The 21,986-nt window shown below is 41.8% G+C and overlaps 1 long non-coding RNA gene across 1 annotated transcript in view; it reads left to right on the top strand.

Annotated features, from left to right (window-relative positions):
* Positions 1-6,346: 6,346 nt before the first annotated feature.
* The window catches only part of LOC132492655 (uncharacterized), a 111,345-nt gene continuing 95,705 nt past the window's right edge, over positions 6,347-21,986 (top strand). Inside the window, exons 1-2 of the long non-coding RNA XR_009532841.1 lie at positions 6,347-6,436; positions 18,152-18,293. This is a non-coding gene — a long non-coding RNA (uncharacterized LOC132492655). The remainder of the gene's footprint in view (positions 6,437-18,151; positions 18,294-21,986) is intronic.

A 21,986-nucleotide genomic window follows, 5' to 3' on the forward strand; every position in this document is an offset into this window, starting at 1 on the left:
CTCAGTTTCCTCATCTGTGTAAAAGGCCTAATATCAATTCCATTTTTAGAAGGTTCTGGGGATTACATTATTATCACCGTAATCACTATTTATAGTGCGTTAACCATGTGCCATGCAGAAGTGTATTACTTCATTTACATGAAATAGCTCATTTAATCTTCCCAATAACCCTATCTCATAGTTAATAAGCTAGTATGTGTAAGACTCTTAAAACAGTGATACATTTTAAAGTATGCAATAAATGTTAGTTGTGATAATTACCATGACTTTTTATGTCATCTATAATATATGTTATTATTTAGTGCTCACCACTACCCTGTGAGAATGGATCCGTTGCTTTCCCCACTTTATAGATGTCAATTGAAGCTCAGATTCATTCAGGTACCCAAAGCTAGACATCTGGAGAGTGACAGAACACGGATTCTAGCCCCAAATCATCTGACTTAAAATTCTGTGCTTTAATACCCTTCTTATTCTAAAACTGGGGTGATGGGAGATTGTCAAAATTGAAGGGGTTAAAAAAGAGGTGAGCAGTTTGAAATGCATTGTAATAACGTGTTTGTTCAAATCCGTGTTACCAAATCAAGCATGCTCAGCTCTCTGAAGGAAAATGGAGGTTATCTCAGATGTCAAAACACTTCCCCGTGACTATTACTATTTTGGACACTGGCCATTTTATAAATTTCAATATTCATTTTTGCTCCACCACTGTTTGGTATTCCTGCGGTATTTATTCACCAAGCACAAGGGTAATATTATGGAAATGAGGAGGCATCAAGATCTTAATTTTGCTCTGACATGGAATCTATTCCTATTTCATATACAGGTTGGCTGTTATTTTCTAGCAGATGCTTTAAGGTTGATCCATATAAAATTCACACACTGTTGAGAATTAGGCGGGGCGGGGGGCGGGTGATGGTGGGTAAGGGGAAAAACAAGAGAAAAGGGCGAAGGGGGAAGTGAGATGCTTATGTTTTCTTGACACTGAAATGGAATCTTTAAGTGTAAGCATTTCAGAGCCCTGGCAACGAAGTCTCCTGATTGCTGGGTGAGCTTCATTTAATGGTGTTATTTCCCCATGGATATTAAGAGTCTTCCTGAGATGAGCACAAGACGCTAATCACAAACAAAGACAGCAATGCTTATTCCCGACCACCTTGTTCCCTCCACTGGAGGGGGCTCTCTCAAGCCCTTCTCTTAGGATGTGAAAACAGACCAGATGGGTGTGCTATCTCCATCTTTTGGCCTTTAGCAGAGTCTTTGGAACAAAACAGGGCAGCAGGGCTTCTTGAAGACTTGCTTGGAGGTAGAGAGAGAGAGAGAGAGGCTGGATGGAATCTCGAATAAAAATTATAGGTTCTGCTTTAAGCTGAATAAAAATAAGCTATCTGAAGAACATATAGAAGCGGCATGCATGCTGCCTCTGGATAGAATTCATTTTTATTTGTCTATCTAGGGATAAAGGAGGAAGATAGATAAATTGAAAGGAAATGCTCACCCTGGCAAAGAGTGTGAAACAATATAAAAATAGCGGCTCTTCCAAAATGACGGCTTCACTTGAAGTTCATCCACCTCTCTCCCCATTCCTCGCCACCACCACAAAAAAAAATATTCAGACCTAGCCTAGTCACTGTGGGGAAAAGGCAGCGATCTTTTGTACGTTGTTATAATTAACCAGGCCCGTTTCATCATCAGATTATAGAATGGGATGCAGTGTTAAAAAAAGAACTAAAGGAAGAAACCAGGAGAAATGACCATTTTAATTGCATGTTTATTCTCTCTTCGCTTTCCCAAATTGGTTTCGTTTCCTCTGAGTGGGGTAAGTGCCAGGGTATTCATAGGAGCAGGGGGCCAGGGTGGATTCCACCATTTACCAGCATTTGAATTACCTCCGGACGGATTGGCGGCCTCTAAATTTATACCCTTGAAGGCACAGCAACAAGCCTTCATCTCCTATGGAAGAGACTTGAAAGCATGCCAGAACAGGACCTCCGTCCTGCCTTCTTAGAGTCCTGGCACGTAGAATCACACAAGAAAACAAAAGGCATTTGTGAGGAGCCGTCCAGGAAGAAAGATTAACAATATAAACTGAGGGGGGGAAAGAGAAAGAAAAGAAAAAGCCCTTTAAGATGGTTTTGTGCTTATTTTAATAGAACTTGCACAGTCCCTGAATATCCTCTAATCAAAACCAAATGCTTGTTGCTGTACAGCGCTCTTCCTTTGTTCGCTGGTAATGCCCACTCTGCTCTGATGGGGCTGAGGCCAGGGCTGCTGGCTTATCTCTCCCCCAGGAATAAACATCATCCTCAAGGTTAGAGCATGCGGCCCGACTTGAAAAACCCCAGGAAAAACACCCGTTGGCAGCTGGACCTTGTGGTCCTGTCACCCCCAATGCCTGATGAAAAACTTGAAGATGTTTTCTTATGCCTTTTGATCCTGAAATATGTAAGGAACAGGAATAGCAAAGGGAACTCCGTTTTTTCCCCTCCATCTCTGTCTCTCGTTCACTCTGTCAGTCCATCTGTTCACCTCGATGGGGGGGCTTTTCTCCTCCTTTCTTCCCTCTTCCCCCCTCATCCTTCCTCCATCCACCTCTGCTCCTCTGTCAGTCTCTGACTTAACTTGCGAAAAGAAAAAAATCGGTCAGCTTTCAGCTTGATTGGTTCACGTTGTCTGACCTTGACTTTATGTGGGCTGGAAGGATTTCAGTCTTGGTTTTATCAGAATTAGCTTTTATCTGCACAGAAGTACCAGAGGAAGTCACTCATCTCCTCGTCTTTCACCTTAGGCTGGCTGCTTTCTCCTCTAATTTCTATAACAACATGAAGAAAAGAAACAGGATGATTGTGATGGTTATGGAGATAGGACTTCTACAGGGCAGAGGGGATGAAGCCGTAATCGAGTCCTGGGCTCGGGATCAAGGTCTTTGGGTGACGCTGGGTGAAGTTATTAAGGGAATCAGGCAGCCTGTTTTGTTTGACCGCCAGACACTTCTTTTCAAAGGCTTGTGGGTTGTCCTGCAGGAGGGGAATGGGAAGGAAGAAGAGGACCCTGGAAACCCAGATACACAGGATCTGCACCTTTTCATGTCGCCCCAGCTCCGTGCAGCACAAATTGACTTTGTAATATTGGCTCTGAAAATGAATACGCAGGACATCACTCTGTGTTACTTTCCTGTGAAATTACTTTTCTCAATGAAAATATTGAATTCCTTTGAAAGCAAGTAGTATAATATCTCTGGAAATGAAAATCCTGTGGAAATCACAAAGGAAAGGAGACTGAAGGATATGAAAGCTTTATATCTCTAAATGTTAGTCAGTCCTGGAGGTTTTTTTTTCCTGGACAACAATCATAACTGCTCTTTCTGATGTTGATACACTGGGTGTTGGAATCGCCTAGATGCTTCTATTACCGATTTAGGTTTTATCTACAATAAACAGCTAATATCATTATCTTAATTTACTACAGCATTTGTATGCACTCGGCGCTTTTTGTAGTCTACTTGCCTAGTGAGTCTGACCTGCGGAATTTTCCTTGTCTCAAGGGGAACATATTGACTTACCGCCAGGCTTCTGGCTGTCACAGACAGAGCTTCTGCTGAACTGACAGATGAACGGGGCAGATCCCTCGGAGGCGTGGACGACAGGCCTTCTCACAGTGCATCAGCTACCTGGTTGCTCACCATTATTTCTCAAATCATCTTGAGAGGGACGGCCTCCACCCTTCTTGTTATATTGACAGGCTCACCATCTGTAGAGGGAATTTCCCGCAAATAAAAGCACTCCCTCTAGAAACAAGTTCGCCTTTCCATCTTCTCACTCAGGCTCGATTAGTTGAAGCACCTTTGATTTTTAGGTACATTATGTTTGGTGACATGTATTCTTTTGTTTTTGTTTTTGTTTTTAAAAAGCAAGGTGTCAATTGTCAACTGAACAAGTTATAAAACGCCTCTCTTAACTGCTCCCCAGATCAGTAGTCAAAAAAGTCAGGAAAGAGAGGAACGAACATTAAGGGGAGGATCTGGAAGCCCAATCAAGATAAAGTGAGTCCAAAGGAGTGTCACCTTTCTGTAAAGGAGATGGAGCCCTCTGCCCAGATGGAATTGCAGACCTGCCTGATGCTGAGCTGGGCAGAGACGCAGATGAGATTGTTGAGATGCTGTCAGCCATGTTTGCAGTATGAGGGGAGCCAAGAGGTACTAGGTGACTGAGCCAATATCTTGATTTCCAAAAGCTTTAGAAAACTTGAAGATGCTTCTGATTTTTAAATAGATTAAGTGAAAATTTTTGAGCAATTGCAAAAGGCATAGAGATCCCTATGGGACTCCCTATGGGACTTAGCAAAAATCCCTAAGAATAAATTATGCCCTCATTTCATTTTGTGGATCAAATCTTGCCCATTTATAAAATCCTGTAGTCACAAGAGTAGGATATTTGAGCTGGGTGCTTTATAAAACCTTAAAGTAAAGATGAAAACAGAGCTTGATGGTTTTCAATTTGGTGGATATGTAATTGGTAGAGTGTCGCAGTGGCTGTCAGAAGGGAGATCCCTGGAGAAACGGTGAAACTTCAGGTCATTGATCTGGCCCAGGCCAACTATCTTTTTATTGAGATAGGTGAAGACTTATTTGTTGAAGTGGCAGCTGATATGGAGCCAGAAGGAATCATAAAGAACATGTCTTATATCAAAATTAGATATCAAAAAATGCAACAAACTAGAGGGATGACATTTAGCATAGATAATGGAAAGTTTCATACTCCAATATAAGTGTGGCTTCATGTGAAAATTAAACCTTTGCAAAAAAGACAGATGATTTGGGTAAATACGGTCAATGTGAAAGGCTGCTGATTCTTCTGGCCCCACCCAAAAGATTCCTGCAAGATGTTGTTCAGCCAAGTCAATCTCTTCAAAGAGGTGGTCAAGTATTCCTTTGGCTCTCCCATACCTTCTAAGTTATGCTAAAAGAACTCATAGTTATACCCTATATTTATATATACTACTATATGATTTTATATATGCACATGTTCCAGCATATAATGGATGCTCAGAATATATTCATGGATTGAGGTTCTGAATCATTTAAATTCTGTTGCTCCGTTGAGTAGTCCATGCTGCCTTCATCATATGCACTTCTGCCCTGGGACATACCTTGTTTGTATCTCCTTTGGCAGAAACCTTTCAGTGTCTTAGTAAAATACTAGTGAGAATTAATATCCTAAGTCAAACTTCTGATATTAATTTTTTATACCAATATTCTTTAAGTCATTTGGCAAGGTGAGGCTCATCATCAATTAATGTTTCTCAAACATACAAACATAATTCCAATGTCCCAAGTATTGGAGATCAAAAACTCAGGTGTACAGACACCCCTTGACATGACCAGTGGCTAAATTCCTTACAAAGGATGCCAGCCAAAACTGATCTGCCCAAAGCAATTTGCCAATAGAGTAATGGCACAGAAGAGATTTAGGATATTTCAGCCACTCTAGAGGGATATCACTATTTCTATTTAATCTATAGTTACTTAAGCTGGACTTATTTAATAAGTATACAGGGTGAGAGGTGATGTAAACAGAGAAAGAGTTGGAGGTGATAAATCAGCTTCCTTGTACTGCCACAGGTTTGATGGCGATGGGTCATATCATGTCTTCGGATTTTTCTTTCTATGCTTAAATAAATTAAAAATTGTGAACAGTGAAGCATGTGCCACGTTGCTCTGTGTAGCTGTGGAATCACAAGCAGTTAATGTGAGAAAGAAACCCACAGTGCAGAAAAGCACAAACACAGCACACAAATGCATCTCACTTGACAGGCAATGGAGAAATGAACAGGGTAAAAGATGGATACTAGAACGTTGTCATTCACCAGAAATTACGGTCTCAGGTACTGCGGTGCCCACCTACCATGGTATTTGCTACACGTTACGTTGCATCACTGTATTATTTCACTAAAAGGCCTAAATAAAATTATGTATATATCAAATATGTAAAGCACAAATGTATCTAGACCAAGAAGTGCCTGTGTAAGCTTTTATAAAAATAGTCGTAGATCCAAGAAATGTTTATTTTCATTTGTCCAGGTTTGAGATGTAATGTGAGCAGAGTATATGAGCATCATAGATTTTCAGTCTCAAATTAGAACATTCTTTTCTGGTGTCATCACAAACCAGCAGTGTGCATGGAATCCTAGTATTGACACCCAAGCTATTTCTCTTCAAGTTACTCTTAACTAAGTAGCAGCCAAGACATTCTTTGCCAGATCATGTGTCTTGAGTTAGTTTGGAAAACATGTACATTGAACATTTCCTTCCTCCCTCCCATCTTGATAACTTCCTTCTTTCTTCCCCACTGTGATAGGTGCTGTGAACCTGGTGGGAAAGAAGAGACATGTAGAGCAATTATCACAACACAGTACGGTCTGTGCCATCATCTTAAAGGTATGTATGGAATTTCAAGGGCACACAGATTTGGGGAGTGGGGTCTGTTCCCCGAGGGTTTCCTGAAACAGCTAGCCATTAGGTGGAGTCTTGAGGCTAGTTTGTTATTTTCAAGATTCAAATGAAACATCAAGCTCTGGAAGGATTTTTCCACATTTCTAGTCTTTCTTTAAGATACAAGCAAAGAGCTAAAATTTACTTTTGTGGCTAAGTTGGCTCATTCTCTTTTGCTCTCTGTCAACTCTGCTTTTCATTAGAAATAAATTTGAAAAATCCAAAAGCGTGTTAATCTGGTTGCTAAGCTCAATTACTGAAAAAGAACAAGTCAAGATCTTCTCGTAAGGAACACTGAGCAAATAAATGGAAACAAAACTTCTTAATGGTGTGGTAGTGGTGGGTGGAGGGAATTCCTTTTTTTTTTTTTTGTCCTGCAGAGAAGTAAGCAGGGGTGGAAGATGCCATAGTTGAGTATTTGGAAGGTCTTGCCTACAGCTGTGCAGCTAAGTCACGGTTGACAGTGTGAAGGAGTTGTAAGGAGGTAGATTGCACTCAGCTGGGGGAGGAATAGCAGATGAGTCATTAATATCATCTGTGTATTACAATAGGACAGCTCAAGATCTGGATTTGAAACACTAAATGTGTCACCCTCACCTTACTTTGGTACAGTAATGGAAAAGCCGGATAGAGCTGAGTAGAGAAATGTGGTAGGAAAATAATGGGACATTAGTCCGATTCTTGATTCATCAGCTATTAATAACATGACCTTTCACTGCCTATTAAACCTTTAGGACTCATACTCCTCGTCAGTGCAATGTTGGAGGGTGACGGAAGGGTTTATAATAAATTATCTCTAATAGCGAATCTAATTTAGAACTTTTCACCAAATCACCAAAGGAGAGTTCAATTTAATTCCTGTACGTTCACTGCATGTACTGTTCTCCTATGAAATCTTCATGTATAGATGTAAACATACATATCTGGAAATGATGTAGAAGGCATATTATACCCCAGAGCTAATAAGGGTTCACTGATTCTCTGTCTTGCCTCTATGTACCTCAAACATACAATTTCAAACCTTTTGTCCAAACCCATTTCCAATTACTCACCTTCAGGCATTTCCCATCTCAGGCAATTCTCACAACTGTCTGAAAATATCGGGCATATTTTCACCTCTGTCTCTTGACTTGTTTTCTTAGAAAGTTCTGTAGCTCAGTGATGCCCATATTCAAATCCAGCCCATCCTTCAAGGTCCATCATACTGGAACTATTTCCACGAGCCAAACCTGACTACCTCCTCTCTGAAGCTGAGAGGGGTCTCAGCTCTCCTGAAGGCCACCCAGCTCTCTTAACAGCACTTGCCTGTTTGCTGCCTTGCCTTAGATTCATCTGTCTAAATATCTGTTTCCTTATTAATGAGGGACTGGATCTTATTTATGTGTACGTTCCCAGAGCTTATCAGAGTGCTTGGAACATGATGGACAACCAGCATGCTGGGGCAATAGAATCAGGGAAAGATTGTCTTTTTAAGTAGACACTCATTTAGAGTGAAGGTGTGAGCCCTCTCACCAGCACGAGGCTGTACATGATCTTTCCCACCTTCTGCTCCAACCATACTGGCCACCTTGCTTTCTGCTGCTGAAGCTGGTCCAAGTCTTTTCCTGCCTTAGGGCATTTGCTTCAGTTGTTTCCCCTGCCTTCAGGCTCTTCCCCAGATAACAGCAAATCCTTCTTCTCTCTTCCACCAGCTCTCTGCTCGGGGAGGCCTTCTCTGACCACCCTATATAAAATGGCAATTTATAGAACTCTCCATTCCTTATCTCTTTCATTTGTCTCCATAGCACTCATGACTATTTTTCATAATATGTATTTATTTGTTTGCTAGCCGTTTGTTCCATCAGAATGGAAGGGCAGGAGGGCAGAATTTGTGTTCACTGCTTCCCCCCCACTGCCTAAAACTATGCCTGGTGCATATTAAACCCTGTGGGTCCTTCCTCCAGAATCTGCTTATTCTCATGAGCGTGTCTGAGGTTTCTCTAGACTCATGCCAGCTTGAAGTCAATGCTGCTTTCTTGCTTCTGGGCCCTTACCTCTACTTCCACAGTCTCTCTTCTATACCGTACACCTCAAGTTAAGAACCACTGATCTAGTGGAACAGGAACGTATGAACTACAGCAGTAGCCATAAGATTCATAATATATATTAAAAGAATGGAGAGAGATAAATAACTGAAGGAAAAATAAGTAAAAGCATATGGTTTTTATAGAGAACCCCATAATCAGAAATAGAGTGTAATGGGGCTTCCCTGGTGGCGCGGTGGTTGAGAGTCCGCCTGCCGATGCAGGGGACGCTGGTTCGTGCCCCGGTCCGGGAGGATCCTACATGCTGCGGAGCGGCTGGGCCCGTGGGCCATGGCTGCTGGGCCTGCGCTTCCAGAGCCTGTGCTCCACAGTGGGAGAGGCCACAGCAGTGAGAGGCCCGCGTACCACAAAAAAAAAAAAGAAAAGAAATAGAGCATAATGAAGCCTATTCGTTACTGATAATACATTTTAGTTTAAAAGAGGGCTAATAGCTGGTGGGTAGTTTGGGCACAGTGACTCAAGTGAGACTCAAGGATACATGGAAGCTTTAGTAAGTAGTTTCCATGTTCAAAGAATGCTAGTGACTTCAAAGGGGCTTTATGGATTCTGCTCTTAAGAAGTTTATGTTAATGATATGGTACATACTTATTTTTTGGTAAGAAATCCTTTGGAATGATCCATTAAACTTTACCTTGATCTTATAAAGTAATTTAATATGTAAGGTTAAAATTGTTCATAGATTCAGTGACAGTTACACCGGGTCCACTTCTTTTAGAATGACCCTAATCTGCACTCAGACCCATAATTACTTGGAACCACTGGCCTCTTAGTTTCTATTTCTGGCTGATTTTATATGATTTTGCTTTTTGTTTTTTCCATAAAAATCTGAAACAGGTTGCAACCTGATCAGATGGGCCATATTTGGCTGTTGGGTACTCATATTGTAAAACACAAGTGATAAAGGCTTTGAAGAGCTAAGATGCATGGGTGAAGGAGAGAGAAAAGGAGAAGACGACTTTTAAATCTATTTATTGAACAAGTATTTATTGAGCATCTTCTATGTACCAGCACTGCCTGGGTACTAAGCATATAAAGATAATTGAGGCATATTTCCTGTCCTTGTCTAGATTTTGAGCCTATATCATGGGGAAACAAAGAAGAAAGCAAAGAACACCGAGTAGAGAAAAGATTACAGGTTAAGACTTCGGCTTGTTGAATTTGAGATGAAAGCAATACATCCAAATGGTCTTTACCGTGCTTTTGATATGAGTCGAAAAGTCTAAGTTTTGTGGGGAAAATGCAGTGAATAAAAAGATAGACCAGCATGACATGGATGTGAAAAGTCTGTTTTCTATTGGGAAGTATACATTTGATACTTTATGGATGAGAGAAGAGTTTTTCTTTTTTTTTTTTTTCCTTTTTCCTAATTTAAGTTAGGACTTCTTGCCAAGTTTCCGCTTAGGAATTCTGAACTGAACTTCAAATGTTTAGGGGCTTCTGTTTTAAACACATTTGGAGTTGTGGCTTCTTGTTCAAGGAAGAAACCCCTTCAAGTACATCAAAGAGCTGTAAAAAAAGATACAGTGTGTTGACAATTTTTGCAAGGGCATCAAAACCAGAAAAATTTCTCTGCTGTACACACATATTTCAAAGTTAGGGGGGACGGTTTCTGGTGAGAGTCTTCTGTTGCTGTATTAAACCCCCAATACTTGGGAAATAACACATTCGTTGTACCTAAAATATGACTTGGCTCACCTAGCAATTTCAAGCCAAGGTCTAGAAGATGTTTTCTCTGGTGGGTAACCTTTAAATAAATTGTGAGGCTTCTCATTGCTCGACCCAAGTCAGAAGAGTCAGGAAACAGGATCAGGGGGAGGAATCTTCCCAAAACATCACAAGCCATTTGACCCAGAGCCTTGGAGAAACTGCTTACAAATTCAAGTTAAATCATAGTGGGCAGGATCTCGTGGGGGGATGATGGAAGAAGATGGCCTGTGTTGGTTCAAGACCCATTTTACTCTTTCATCCTTGATGACCTGGTAAAAGCAGGTACAGAATAAAATCCACACCTGCAAGGGATAAACCACTATTAAATTCTTGGTAGAGGAGCCCGGGCATCATGTTCACAAAGATGGGGTCTGGAGCCCCAGCTCCATCACTTGGTATCTGGGAAGGTTTCCCTGACCTCCTGAAGCCTCTGTTTTCTCATTTGGAAAATGGAAGCAATAATGCCAACATTTCCAGGTTGTTGCTTGAATGAATGAATGTTGGATATAAAGTGCCTAGCAGATTACTTGATGCTTAGAAAGAGCTCAATAAATGCCACCCCACTCCCACCTCCCTTTGTTCTTTCCCTTGAGGGGATAAAATCATCTTAGGCCTAGTTTAGGTTAAAATGAGGATGTCAAATTAAGAAGTCAAAGAGGCAATGATTTTGTATGCCTGTTCCAGCACTGTGACCACTAGCGATGTGACCTGAGGCAAGTCACTTAACCTCTCTCACCTCCGTTTTCTCCCCTACAAATGAAGTTAACAAATGCTTGTAAATTAGAATAAAAGATCAGGTTAAACTCCTAGGCAGGAAAGCAAATGGTCAAGAAGGTTGGCTCTAGAGTTAGGCTTCCTAAATTCCAGCCTGGGCTCCAAAACTTACTTGCTCTATGACTTTGGCCTAGTTACCAAAGATCATTGTGTCTCAGTTTCCTTATCTGCTAAATAGAGATCATAATAGTTTATGCCCCATAGATATGAAGAGTAAATCAGAGAATGCATGTAAAACATTTAGCATATGCCTGGCACATAGTAAGTGCTCAATATGTACCTTTATTATCTCAAGAGAACTCTGGTGGAAAGCTTGTGGCTTGTGACCAAAGAATAAAGATAGAATTAGTAGGGAAAGCTTAAAGTGTGATTTCAAATGACTCCAGCCTAGAAAGCCTGAATAGACCTTTCAGATTTCGGTTCTCTAGTGGAGTATAGCCTACTGGGTTGTGTTTGGGAACCATTTTGGGAACAGCAACGACTTATATTGTTAACAGAACAGCTCATTCCTCTCAGCCTCTCTCTATGGAGCCGACCTTCTTGAAACAGATGGGCCTCCAATCAGGATCCTTTGGAAGAGTGTTGGGATTGCCCTAGTTTGGAGTAGTTTATCTACAGCTTAAGAAACCTGCCCTACAATAATCACCAAGACTTTCAAGCCCTGACAGTATAGAGGATCTCAATTTAATACTGTTTTTGAGTAACCGAAGTATGAAATACTCTGGTTCCAGTTCTGTTGCCCAAATAAACTTACATGGAGTTCAAACCTGAACAGTTAAGCAGTAAGAGTTGCTAGCCGTGTCCCCTTGTGTAGCCTTACTAAGGGCGGTGGTGATGTCCTCAGCATTGCTGTGAGTGACGAATCCAATTCATTGCAGTTTCCTGCTTGCTGCTGTCTAGACTCTCTCTATAAAGGAGTTCCAAGGAAGGAAATGGCTATGGCCACCTGCAGTGTGACCAGAGAAAAGAGGGCATAATCAGGGCCAGAGCGAGTCCTTTAGAAGACTTCTGTGCTAAAAATATGTGTCCCACCTCCACTGCCACCACTATTCCCCACATTATATGCAATGGAAAACAAAGGTAAATTATAAAGTAAGTGTATCCAAATCCAACAAAGTTCTGATTTTTCCATGATGATTTTAAAATGTGTCTACACGTACTTTTTAAAAAATCCCTGCTTTTTTGGTGCTCAGAGCACATGTTAGTTTGCCATTCATCATCAAGCCCTAGCTGATTATCCTGGTGACCCTGATCTTGGGATCACCATCCAGAGAAAGTGTGTGAGGTATCTGGGAAGCGATTATCCCTCTGATAAAAGACTATAATTAACTAAGTGGGTGGATCATTTGTTAAGTGTGTGCTTTTCCCAAAGGAAGGTCAGAGGTGGTATGAAATAGGGGTGACATCTCCCTATGAGTACAAGTCCTTGGCAGAAACCCAAGACTTTGGAGTGAGCACACGTTAGTTCAGGACTCTGGATTTTGGAATTAACCTCTTAACTGGTTTCCTTTACCCTAGTCTTTCTTATTTCCAATAGACTACATTGTTGCCGGTTTGATCTCTTTAAAAACATGTGACCACGATAGTCCTCTGTTTAGAACACTTTATGTGAAGTCTCACCATTGCCTACAGAATAAAGATAAACTCCTTTGTACCTCAAGGTTCTTTACAACATACTTCTTCCTACCTATTGAGTCCCGTCTCTCCCTATGGCCCCAGCTGACCCTGTGCTGTAGCCACGCACAGACCTCCTTTCTAATCTCTACATTGTTTCCACTGTTGCTCCATCCAACTGGTACGCTACCCGTCACCTCTCAGAACCCAGCCCCTATGGCCCTTCCTGTGGCCTGGGTTCCCTGATTCTCCAGACAGACTCACTGTCTCACTTCTTTGTGCCCCACACACTTGGTTCAATCTCTGTGGTCACACTTCTGCTATAACCTTTCAGACATGGTGATTTACGTGTCTGCATCCTTGTTTTGCAACTGTGAGCTTGAGGGCTGGACCAGGCTTGGTTCATTTGGGTATCTTCATTGACTTTACAATACCCAGCACACAGTAGATGCAAAATAATATTTGCTGGATAAATACAATAACTAGTCATAAACTGGCACTAATACAATATTACCAACCTCCATGAAGGCAGAAACCATGTAGCTGGCACTTGGTTGAATGAATGAGTGAGGGAATGAAAAGCTCATAGAGCTGTTGTGAAAATCAAAAGGAACACTGTGGAAGCTTTGTGAACCATGTATGGCTGGGCCTGGGCAAGAGGCTGTTACTGTGATTGCAATGAGCACAGTCCCCTGGCTTTCATAGCAGTGTGGCCAGGTACAAAGGGCCATAGGAGCCAGCGCTTAGCTGCCTGACCGTCACCCCAGGTAAGGAAAAGGCAGTGTTCCATTGACTGGACGTGTAATGGGGTGAAAGTGAACCTGCTGCTATTTCTTTCACAGCTTGTGAAGGCTGTAATGAAAAGATCTGAGAAACTCTTTTGCCCTAGTCCTGGAAGAAGGGTGTCATAAATGTCCAATCAGTTCCTGATTGCCACATTGGTACAGGGACTCCACAGCAACAAGTCACTGAAACATAGCTAATCAGAAGCACACCTGTTGAAAAAGCAACTTAGCCTCTCTTATTTCTCTAATTGAGTAGCAAATTAGAATAACAAAAACCACCATTAATGGTACTCTGTCATACATGGCGCAAGAATCTCATTTGATGTCCACCCAAACATAAAAATGAGTGTATTGTCATCATTTTAGGGAAAATAGTGCTCAGTCAGGTTAAGAGCTTTTCCCAAAATCACTCTGTGTGTCAGTCAGCTTTCACTGTGTTATACTGAGGTAACAAACACCCCCAATGTCTCAATGTCTTGGAACAACAAGCCTTTAATTCTCAATCATATTACATTCCTAGTGCAGTGTCTGAAGGCAGCTTTGGCTCTGCCCTATGGGTCTTCTTTATTCCAGAACCCAGACTAAAAAACAATCCTGATTTGGGGTATATTATTCCCATGGCAGAGAGAAAAGAGCAACGGCTCCCCTCCCAAAGGCTCTTAAAGTTCCTTTGGATTGTGGCATACATTGCTTCGACTCACATTCCATTGGCCAAAGCAAGTCATACGGCCAAGCTTGAAGTCCAGGTCATAGGAGTGAGGGCTTCTCCCATAGATAGACATCCCAAGTCCCATGGCAATGGACAGGAAGGAATAATTGGGAAGGAATCATTAGGGTCAATAAGAAAACCATCTAGTAAGTGACAGAGCTGGGTTTAAAACTAAAGTTCTCCCTTATCCACATTCCAAGTTCTTTCCACCATACCAAGTGATCTCTAATGGGAGCCTCAGTGCAGATTTATTGACCTTGATGACAGGAGCCCTGAGTAAAACTCCAAGGCTTGATTCCTGCAAGTGCAGGAGAAGGAAGAACTAAGGACCCCATCTTGTCACTTAACAGAACAGGATTGCAAGTGTGTGTCAGGGAAGTCTTGCACTGTTGTCTGTCAGTGTAATTGGGATGAAAAACCTACTCTCTCTCTGCAGCCCTTATTGCTCCAGTAAATCTCCCACTGTACCTCCCATTACCCCTCGCTTAAAGCACCGATTATTCCTTTATTAGAGCTCAGCCACAAGTAGGCCATGAATTTTTATGGCTTTTCCGGATCTCATAAGGCAATGAGACTCATCCATTTAAGCACAGTCACTAAAGTCTACCGCAGGTTTATGACCTGATGTAGCATTTCACCGCTGTTTAAAAAGAAGCCGCACCCACTCATCCCTTCTTGGAACTTTTCATTTCCTCCTTGAAAGAAAGAAAATTTCAGTTTCCCACTTTCAACCCCCCTAATGGTTCCCTTGAGATGTGGCCAGGGTGAAATGCCACCGTTGACTAAAATCTGAATGTACCCACTTTGGGCGTCACTTCTACCTGGGGGCGGGGGGGAACCCAAACTTCTTCCAGCCTCCTCCAGTTCCATTGGAATGTTTATTCTGTTTGATTAACATGTACCTACCTTCGGCAGTTTATTCACGAAGCATTAACTGCATAACTACTGTATGTCAGATAATGTGCCAGGCATGACGCAGCTTCTGATCATATTGCTGTGGGCTGCCCCTCTGTGAGGAAACGAGGAAAGAGAGAAGACACTGCTGTTTCTTGAGGGACTTCAAAGCAATTTCATGTACACTGTCTCATTTGACTATGTCTATGACCTTCACCATTGTCCAGGGTTATCTCACCTTGGGCATGGCACAGCTGAAAAGTCCTTGAGTTTTGTTTGGAGCCTCAAGAATATGGTTGAGCACTGTTGGTTGTGTGGCTCTGAACCCAGAGCTCAGCTCATGGAGAAAGAAACACAATCCTCCAAGCAGTTCAATTTCTGAAAATAACCACTGTATTTGCTATTAGCAAACTTCTTCTAAGAACATCCTGCCATCAAATAACTACTCTTAGCTTCCACATCATGAGATTGTTTTCCCCTGAGTTTTTCCCCCCATAAATTAGAGATGTTCATTTCCATAGTTACTGGAATTTTCCTTCTGGATTTTCACAGGTAGTTTTCAACTCAACATGTCTCAAAGCAAATCCACTCTCTCCCACATCAGCTTACTCTTCAATTTGCTCATCTTCTTTTCTTTCTCTCTTGGTCAGTGTGCAAATCATTTACTCATTCACCTGCATTTGTAAGCTGGGAGACAGCCTTGATTTCTTATTCCCCTTTACCTGCCCCAACCAATCAGTTACTGAGTCCTGCCTTTCTTGCCTTCTTAGCATCTTTCAAATAAGTAACGTCCACTCCATCACTGCTGCGTCTGTCTCTCCTTACCAGGATTCCTGCAACACCCCCTCCAGCTGCGGCCTTCGTGCCTCCTCTCACTCTGCTCCTGTCCATCTTAATCAGCATTTCCGGAGTGACCTTTCTACACCCAAATCTATTCACGTCACTCTCCTTTATAAAGCCTCCATGGGTCCTTCAGTGTGTTCAACAGAAAGGCCTTCCCTTTCAGCACAAAGCAACAAAAGCCTAATTAGAGGCTCCCTACCTCCTACTTCTGTAATTCCTATCCCTCAAAATGCACCTTATGAACCAGTCATGTCAACTGACATGGCTATTTCCGGAAATGAGCATCCATTTTTTTCCCCTCACCTATGCTATACTGCCTCCCTTTGTCCTCCTAGAAGACTTCCACCCACCCCTAAAGATTCAGTTCGAATCTTCTTTGTGAAGAAAAGTGCCTTACGATCTCTAGGCCAGATAAATCCCTTCCACGTTTGGGCTTTCGCAATAACTTGAATTTCACTTAATTTTCCAATTTATCATCTCCTCTCCTAAACTGCCAGCTCAGTAGAACACATACCATGTCTTATAATACACCCCTTGTTTTTACTGCTTACTTAGACCTTTCATGTCCTTTGTCCGATTGATCCTCCAACCCTGTCAGATAGGCCCCTATTATCCCATTTTACAGATGACGATCAACTTCAGCTAACGTTTCAAGGTTGTGCAATCAGTAAATGAAAGGCCCAGAGGTCCGAGCCAAGTGTCCCCACTGCCATACACTCTTTGCTAATTCACTTCTTTACTGTTTACAATAGCAGCGGCAGCTTTCCCATGTAGATGGAAGGGACTTAGCAGAGGGCACCTGGCTGGAAAAGAAGTCTAACCCACTTGCCTTCAAGCTGCATTTGCAAGGCAAGGACAGAGGTTGTGTTTGGATTGTGTTCTACATCATTGTAAATATTGTAATGTTTTCTGAAGCTATTTTTATCTCATACGTTGTATATGATTGAGAAAATCCAAGTTGCCTATATTGAAAAATTCTATCATCATTGTACTCATCTCTCTTTTTGGAAGGTTTCAGCCACCAGATGAGAATGTGGGGTTGGGGGGGGGGGGTTTGGCCTCTTTGTTGAGGCTGCTCTTAGCCTCAGTGGGCTGCCAGGCATAGATTAGAAGCCCAGCCTGAACCTTATCATTGTAGCCAGGCCTGAAATGCTTTTACCAGGGAAATGCCTAGGGTTCTGGCCTCAGGTTGATCGCAGGTGGGTGTAAGGTGTGTCCACATGAACATTTCTGCATCTGAGGAATGAAATTGCTGCTAGCTTTACTTGTTCCGCTGATCAGTAAGCCCTGGATAAAGACACACACGTGGCAAACTCCTTCTGGAGTTTAGAACTAAGAAATTGTTTCTTCTAAAGATATGCTAATCTTCCTTTTATCACAACAAGAGTTATGGAAACCAGTAGGGCCCAAACCTGGGCTGTGAATCAGAATTACCTGGGAGCATAATAAATACATTGATTCCTCTACCTCATCCCTGGAAATTCTGATTGAGAGACCTGGAGAGGGGCTGAGGAGTCCATTTTCTGTAGATCAGCTGGATTCCCAAGCCCTCTATGCTGATAAAGCCACTGTTCCCAGCAGTAGCCTCTCACATTTTTTTTTAAACTTTGCATAGCATTTTATTTCATTTTTTTATCTTTTCTTTTTTTAAGTTTTTCTTTTATTTATTTTTTTATTTTATTTTATTTTATTTTATTTATTTATGGCTGTGTTGGCTCTTCGTTTCTGTGCGAGGGCTTTCTCTAGTTGCGGCAAGTGGGGGCCACTCCTCATCGTGGTACGCGGGCCTCTCACTACTGTGGCCTCTCTTGTTGCAGAGCACAGGCTCCAGACACGCAGGCTCAGTAATTGTGGCTCACAGGGCTAGTTCCTCCGCGGCATGTGGGATCTTCCCAGACCAGGGCTTGAACCCATGTCCCCTGCATTGGCAGGCAGATTCTCAACCACTGCGCCACCAGGGAAGCCCCTCAGTTTTTATTTTATATTGAAGTATAGTTGATTAACAATGTCGTGTCAGTTTCAGGTGTACAGCAAAGTGATTCAGTTATATATATACATGTATCTATTCTTTTTCAAATTCTTTTCCCATTTAGGTTATTACAGAATATTGAGCAGAGGGAGGAATATTTTGGGAGTTTGGAATTGACATGTACACACTGCTTTGTTTAAAATAGATAACCAACAAGGACCTATTCTATAGCACAGGGAACTTTAGCCTCTCACATTTTAACCTGAAGTGTGGCTTCCACAGGTGGGCTGTCAGTGCTGGCCTAGGAGGCTCCCTCCTAATCCCTGACTGCAAAAGAGCTCAGCTTGGTGCAGAAGACAATATACACCTCTAAGCCTTGGCGTCTTTCTCCCTCTGGTCTGACGATGCTCAGTCCTGGCGAAAGGTGAGTACCAAAGCTGAAGGAACTCAGGCACCTGAACACTCCACCCAGTTGCATCTGTGTCTGGGGGCTTGGAAAGGGGGACACTCTAGATCCATAGAGAACAGCATCATCTCAGCTTCCAGGCAGGCATTTATGGGGCAGCGGAGCACTGACTGTGAATTTGAAGTTCTCAGATGTGGATTTGCTGAGAGTTAGTGGCAGAGCCCAGATAGGAATCCTGTGGCTGCCTTGGGCACTGGAAGGGTGTCCCTGCCCCAGCCTGTAGGAAGGGACACAAAACATGGGATTAGAGTGACTACTGCATATTCAAAAATCAGCCCTTTGTCTGTCTTTGAACAGATCCAGTCCTCATGCTCCCATTATTAGGACAGGAACTTCCCAGGAGACAGGCAAGAGGAAAATGAGGATTCAAGGAAGCTTTACATGGGGGACAATTTTTGTTTTCTTTTTAAATTTCAAGTTAATACGAAACTACTTATTTCTCCTCTGCCTCCTTAGTGACTACCAAACACTACTGATTTATGTCATTTTCTTGAACTGGCATTCTAATGGGTCCACAAGAAGAAAATAAAGTATTTAATAAAATAAAACGTGACAAATGAACTCCTTGAGTGAAACAAGCCATATTAGTGAGAGCTGCAGATACAGCAGAAGGAGGAAGGAGGTTCCGGGAGCTGGAAAAAGGCCCAAGTGAAAATTGTGATGGGTTTTGGAATTTTTAAAAAAATTTTAAATTGGAAGGATTTGACCATATTATACATAATCTGATGTATACATGTATACATTTCATCTTCACTCGCCATTCTTTTGTCGCTTCTCATTTGCTGCAGTCGGAGCAGGGTTCCCTATTATGTAAATAAGGGAATGAGACAGATGGTGCCACAAAGCAATGAATTCATCTGGGGGGAGGGCTTTAATTATGGATGGGTGGGCCCGGCTGTGTTTTGGGTTCAGCAAACGTCCCAAACGTTATGGGATTGGCAAAACCCCAGATGCAGTTTTCCAGGCACATTTAAAAATCCTGTCATATTTGCAGGGGAATTGAAGTTGGGATTTGTTTCTTGTTCTTTATTAAATTCCTCAAGTTGCTGGCCCTGATTTTTAGCCTCTGAAACTGTGGAGGAATTTGAGCAGTGTTTTAAAAAGCTGGTCTACAATTCTTCTAAGACTAAGGTACTTCATAGGTACTACTGAGCTGTTGAATAGTCTTTTTTAGGGACTTTAAAAAGAATTGAAGATCTGAGGTACTATAAATGGAAAATTTAAATTATTCACATACCCAGATATGATTACTATTTGTTGGTATATTGAAATTTAGTATTTTTAGTATACTTTTTTTACACCATTGAAATTTCACCAGACTTGTCATTTTGTATCTTGTTTTGTCACTTAGTACTACATCACAATCATTTCCCTATATCACTATTTATTCATAATTTTCATGAATATATACTAGTTCATTGAATTTGTGACTCACTTGAAAAAATTCAAAATGTTTCTTTTTAGTGAGCATTTGTTTCACCCAGAGTAATAAAACCTAGATCCTTAGACGATCTAGGTTTTTCTTTATATCCTTTGTCAGATAAAATCTGTTTGGTAGAAACAGATGCGCAGAAAAGTCAGAAATGGCTATGGGGACTTTTGGGGTGCTAAAGAAGGTCAGTGTCAATGATGAATCGGCTAAAGTCATGTGGCAAGTTCACAGTCAAAGGCAGAAGCTCAAAGAGAGACCCAGAACAGACTGAGTATACACAAAGGACTTAGGACTTTGGATATTATTCCATAAAAAGCAAAACACAAGTTAGGTGAAAACTTACGGGAACAGAGGAGACCATTAGCATTTATGAATTTGGTATCCATGAATTCCTCTATTCACAAGGGACCTCGCAGGGCCAGGATATGGTGTGATTTATCATTTTGCTGCAACAGCACGTTAAATCACATGGGTTTTCAAAGCTCGCGTTTCGACCACGCCACTCTGTCTCCAAACCTAGCCAACTGTCCAGCTTTTGTGTCTTAATCAGTTTTGTGGTTTCACACTCCTTGACGAGAATTTAGCAGTTCTCATAATGTGATAAATTGTATTTCTTTGTGAAAAAACTAAACAAGAGAAGAACATCAATTGCAAGAGCTGGTGCTGAAAGGGAATAGAAAATAAGAAGACTAAGAAAGTGATAATCCCTTGCCAGAAAGCTGAACCCTTGGATTCATTAAGGAATGGAACGTCACATTTGGCAGTGCTCGGGTTCCATGACATAAACGAGTCCCCCATACGCACTGTACAGCATCGAGAAAAAGATATTTCTGATTCCACTTTAGGCAGTACTCTACCCCAGGCAAATACTACTCATTAAGTAAATCATCAAAGCACAACTTAACTGTTTCAGTATTTCATTATTTCTTTTTCTGGGAGAAATTATATTAGAGTGATATTTGTGAGTGTGCTGATTCATTAAGATCTTGAATGCATCAAGGATTTATTTGAATGAAATCTCTTCGAGTGAGAAGTTGCAGTGAGTCAATTTCAACTCTGACAAATTCTGAGTTTCCTATAAATTCCAGAGAAGTGAGGTAGGATGAGAATAACCTGTTGAGGGTAGAGCAGTGAATTTACTAAGCAAGATGTAACTGGTGTGGACAAGTGATTCACATCTCAGATGAGCCAAAGGAAAGCTGACTGCATTTGAGTGCTGAATGTACCTGTGACTGATGGGGTGACAGAAGGAGATCATTTTAAGACAACCATGTAAACCTGCTTTGATCCCAGATTAGAGATTCCACAAAGAGGCTGGGCCTAAAGGAAATCATGTTCAGGTCAATTTTAAAAAGCAATAAAAATGGAAACTATTGCCCACAGAATGAGTATACATAGCCCTGACTGGTCACAGGTAAATCATGGAGGAGACAAAGTTGACTTCTAAAGTCTCACCACAGGATGGGGTCCAATAGACAAAAGTTGAAATCCTGTCTGTTGATTACAACGTAAACTACCTTGTTCACTTCTCTGTGCCTCAGTTTCCTCATCTGCAAATTAAGACCAGTACAATTGACTTTGCAAGATATGTGATAAGCCAGTGCTTCACATTTTCCATCCATGTACCCTCCAGTATCAGGGGAGAAGGTCCTCTGGAAGGACCAGAAAATTAACTGCAAAGCAGCGTGAAGCAAGTATTCACCTTTGTTGTTTTGTACACCTAACATACTCACAAGATTTGCCCTGTCTGGCCCCAGCAGTATCTCCAGCCTGGTCCACCACCCTCCCCCTTATCCTATGAGCTTCAGTCTCACTGGCCTTCTTTTCCATTTCTTCAGTGTGTCCTAATCCCCATACATTTCTGTATCCACCTCCTTGCTACCATCCCTCCCTGCCTTTCACCATCTTTCCTGCTCTTATCCTTCAGATTATCCTCCACTTGCCTCTGTTCTTGGCTTTTTAAGAATTGTGATGTCTTCCTGTCTGCTCTGCTTAGAATCCCTTGTTTCCTAAAAGAGTCTTCAGAGGTAATGATCCAGGCAAACTTGAGATTCAAGTCCAAGTCGGACCATTCTAGGACAGATAATAAAACTAGAATGTGTGGTGCAAGAGTTGGAAACTCCTAGGAACAGAAAAGGTGAAACCCCTTTCTTACTTATTTATCTAACTTTATTCAGTCATCGATACCTTATTCAGTCCCTTCCGAAGAGCTACTGCTG

The sequence above is a fragment of the Mesoplodon densirostris genome, chromosome 6 (genome assembly GCF_025265405.1).
Source record: "Mesoplodon densirostris isolate mMesDen1 chromosome 6, mMesDen1 primary haplotype, whole genome shotgun sequence".
Taxonomy (NCBI): domain Eukaryota; kingdom Metazoa; phylum Chordata; class Mammalia; order Artiodactyla; family Ziphiidae; genus Mesoplodon; species Mesoplodon densirostris.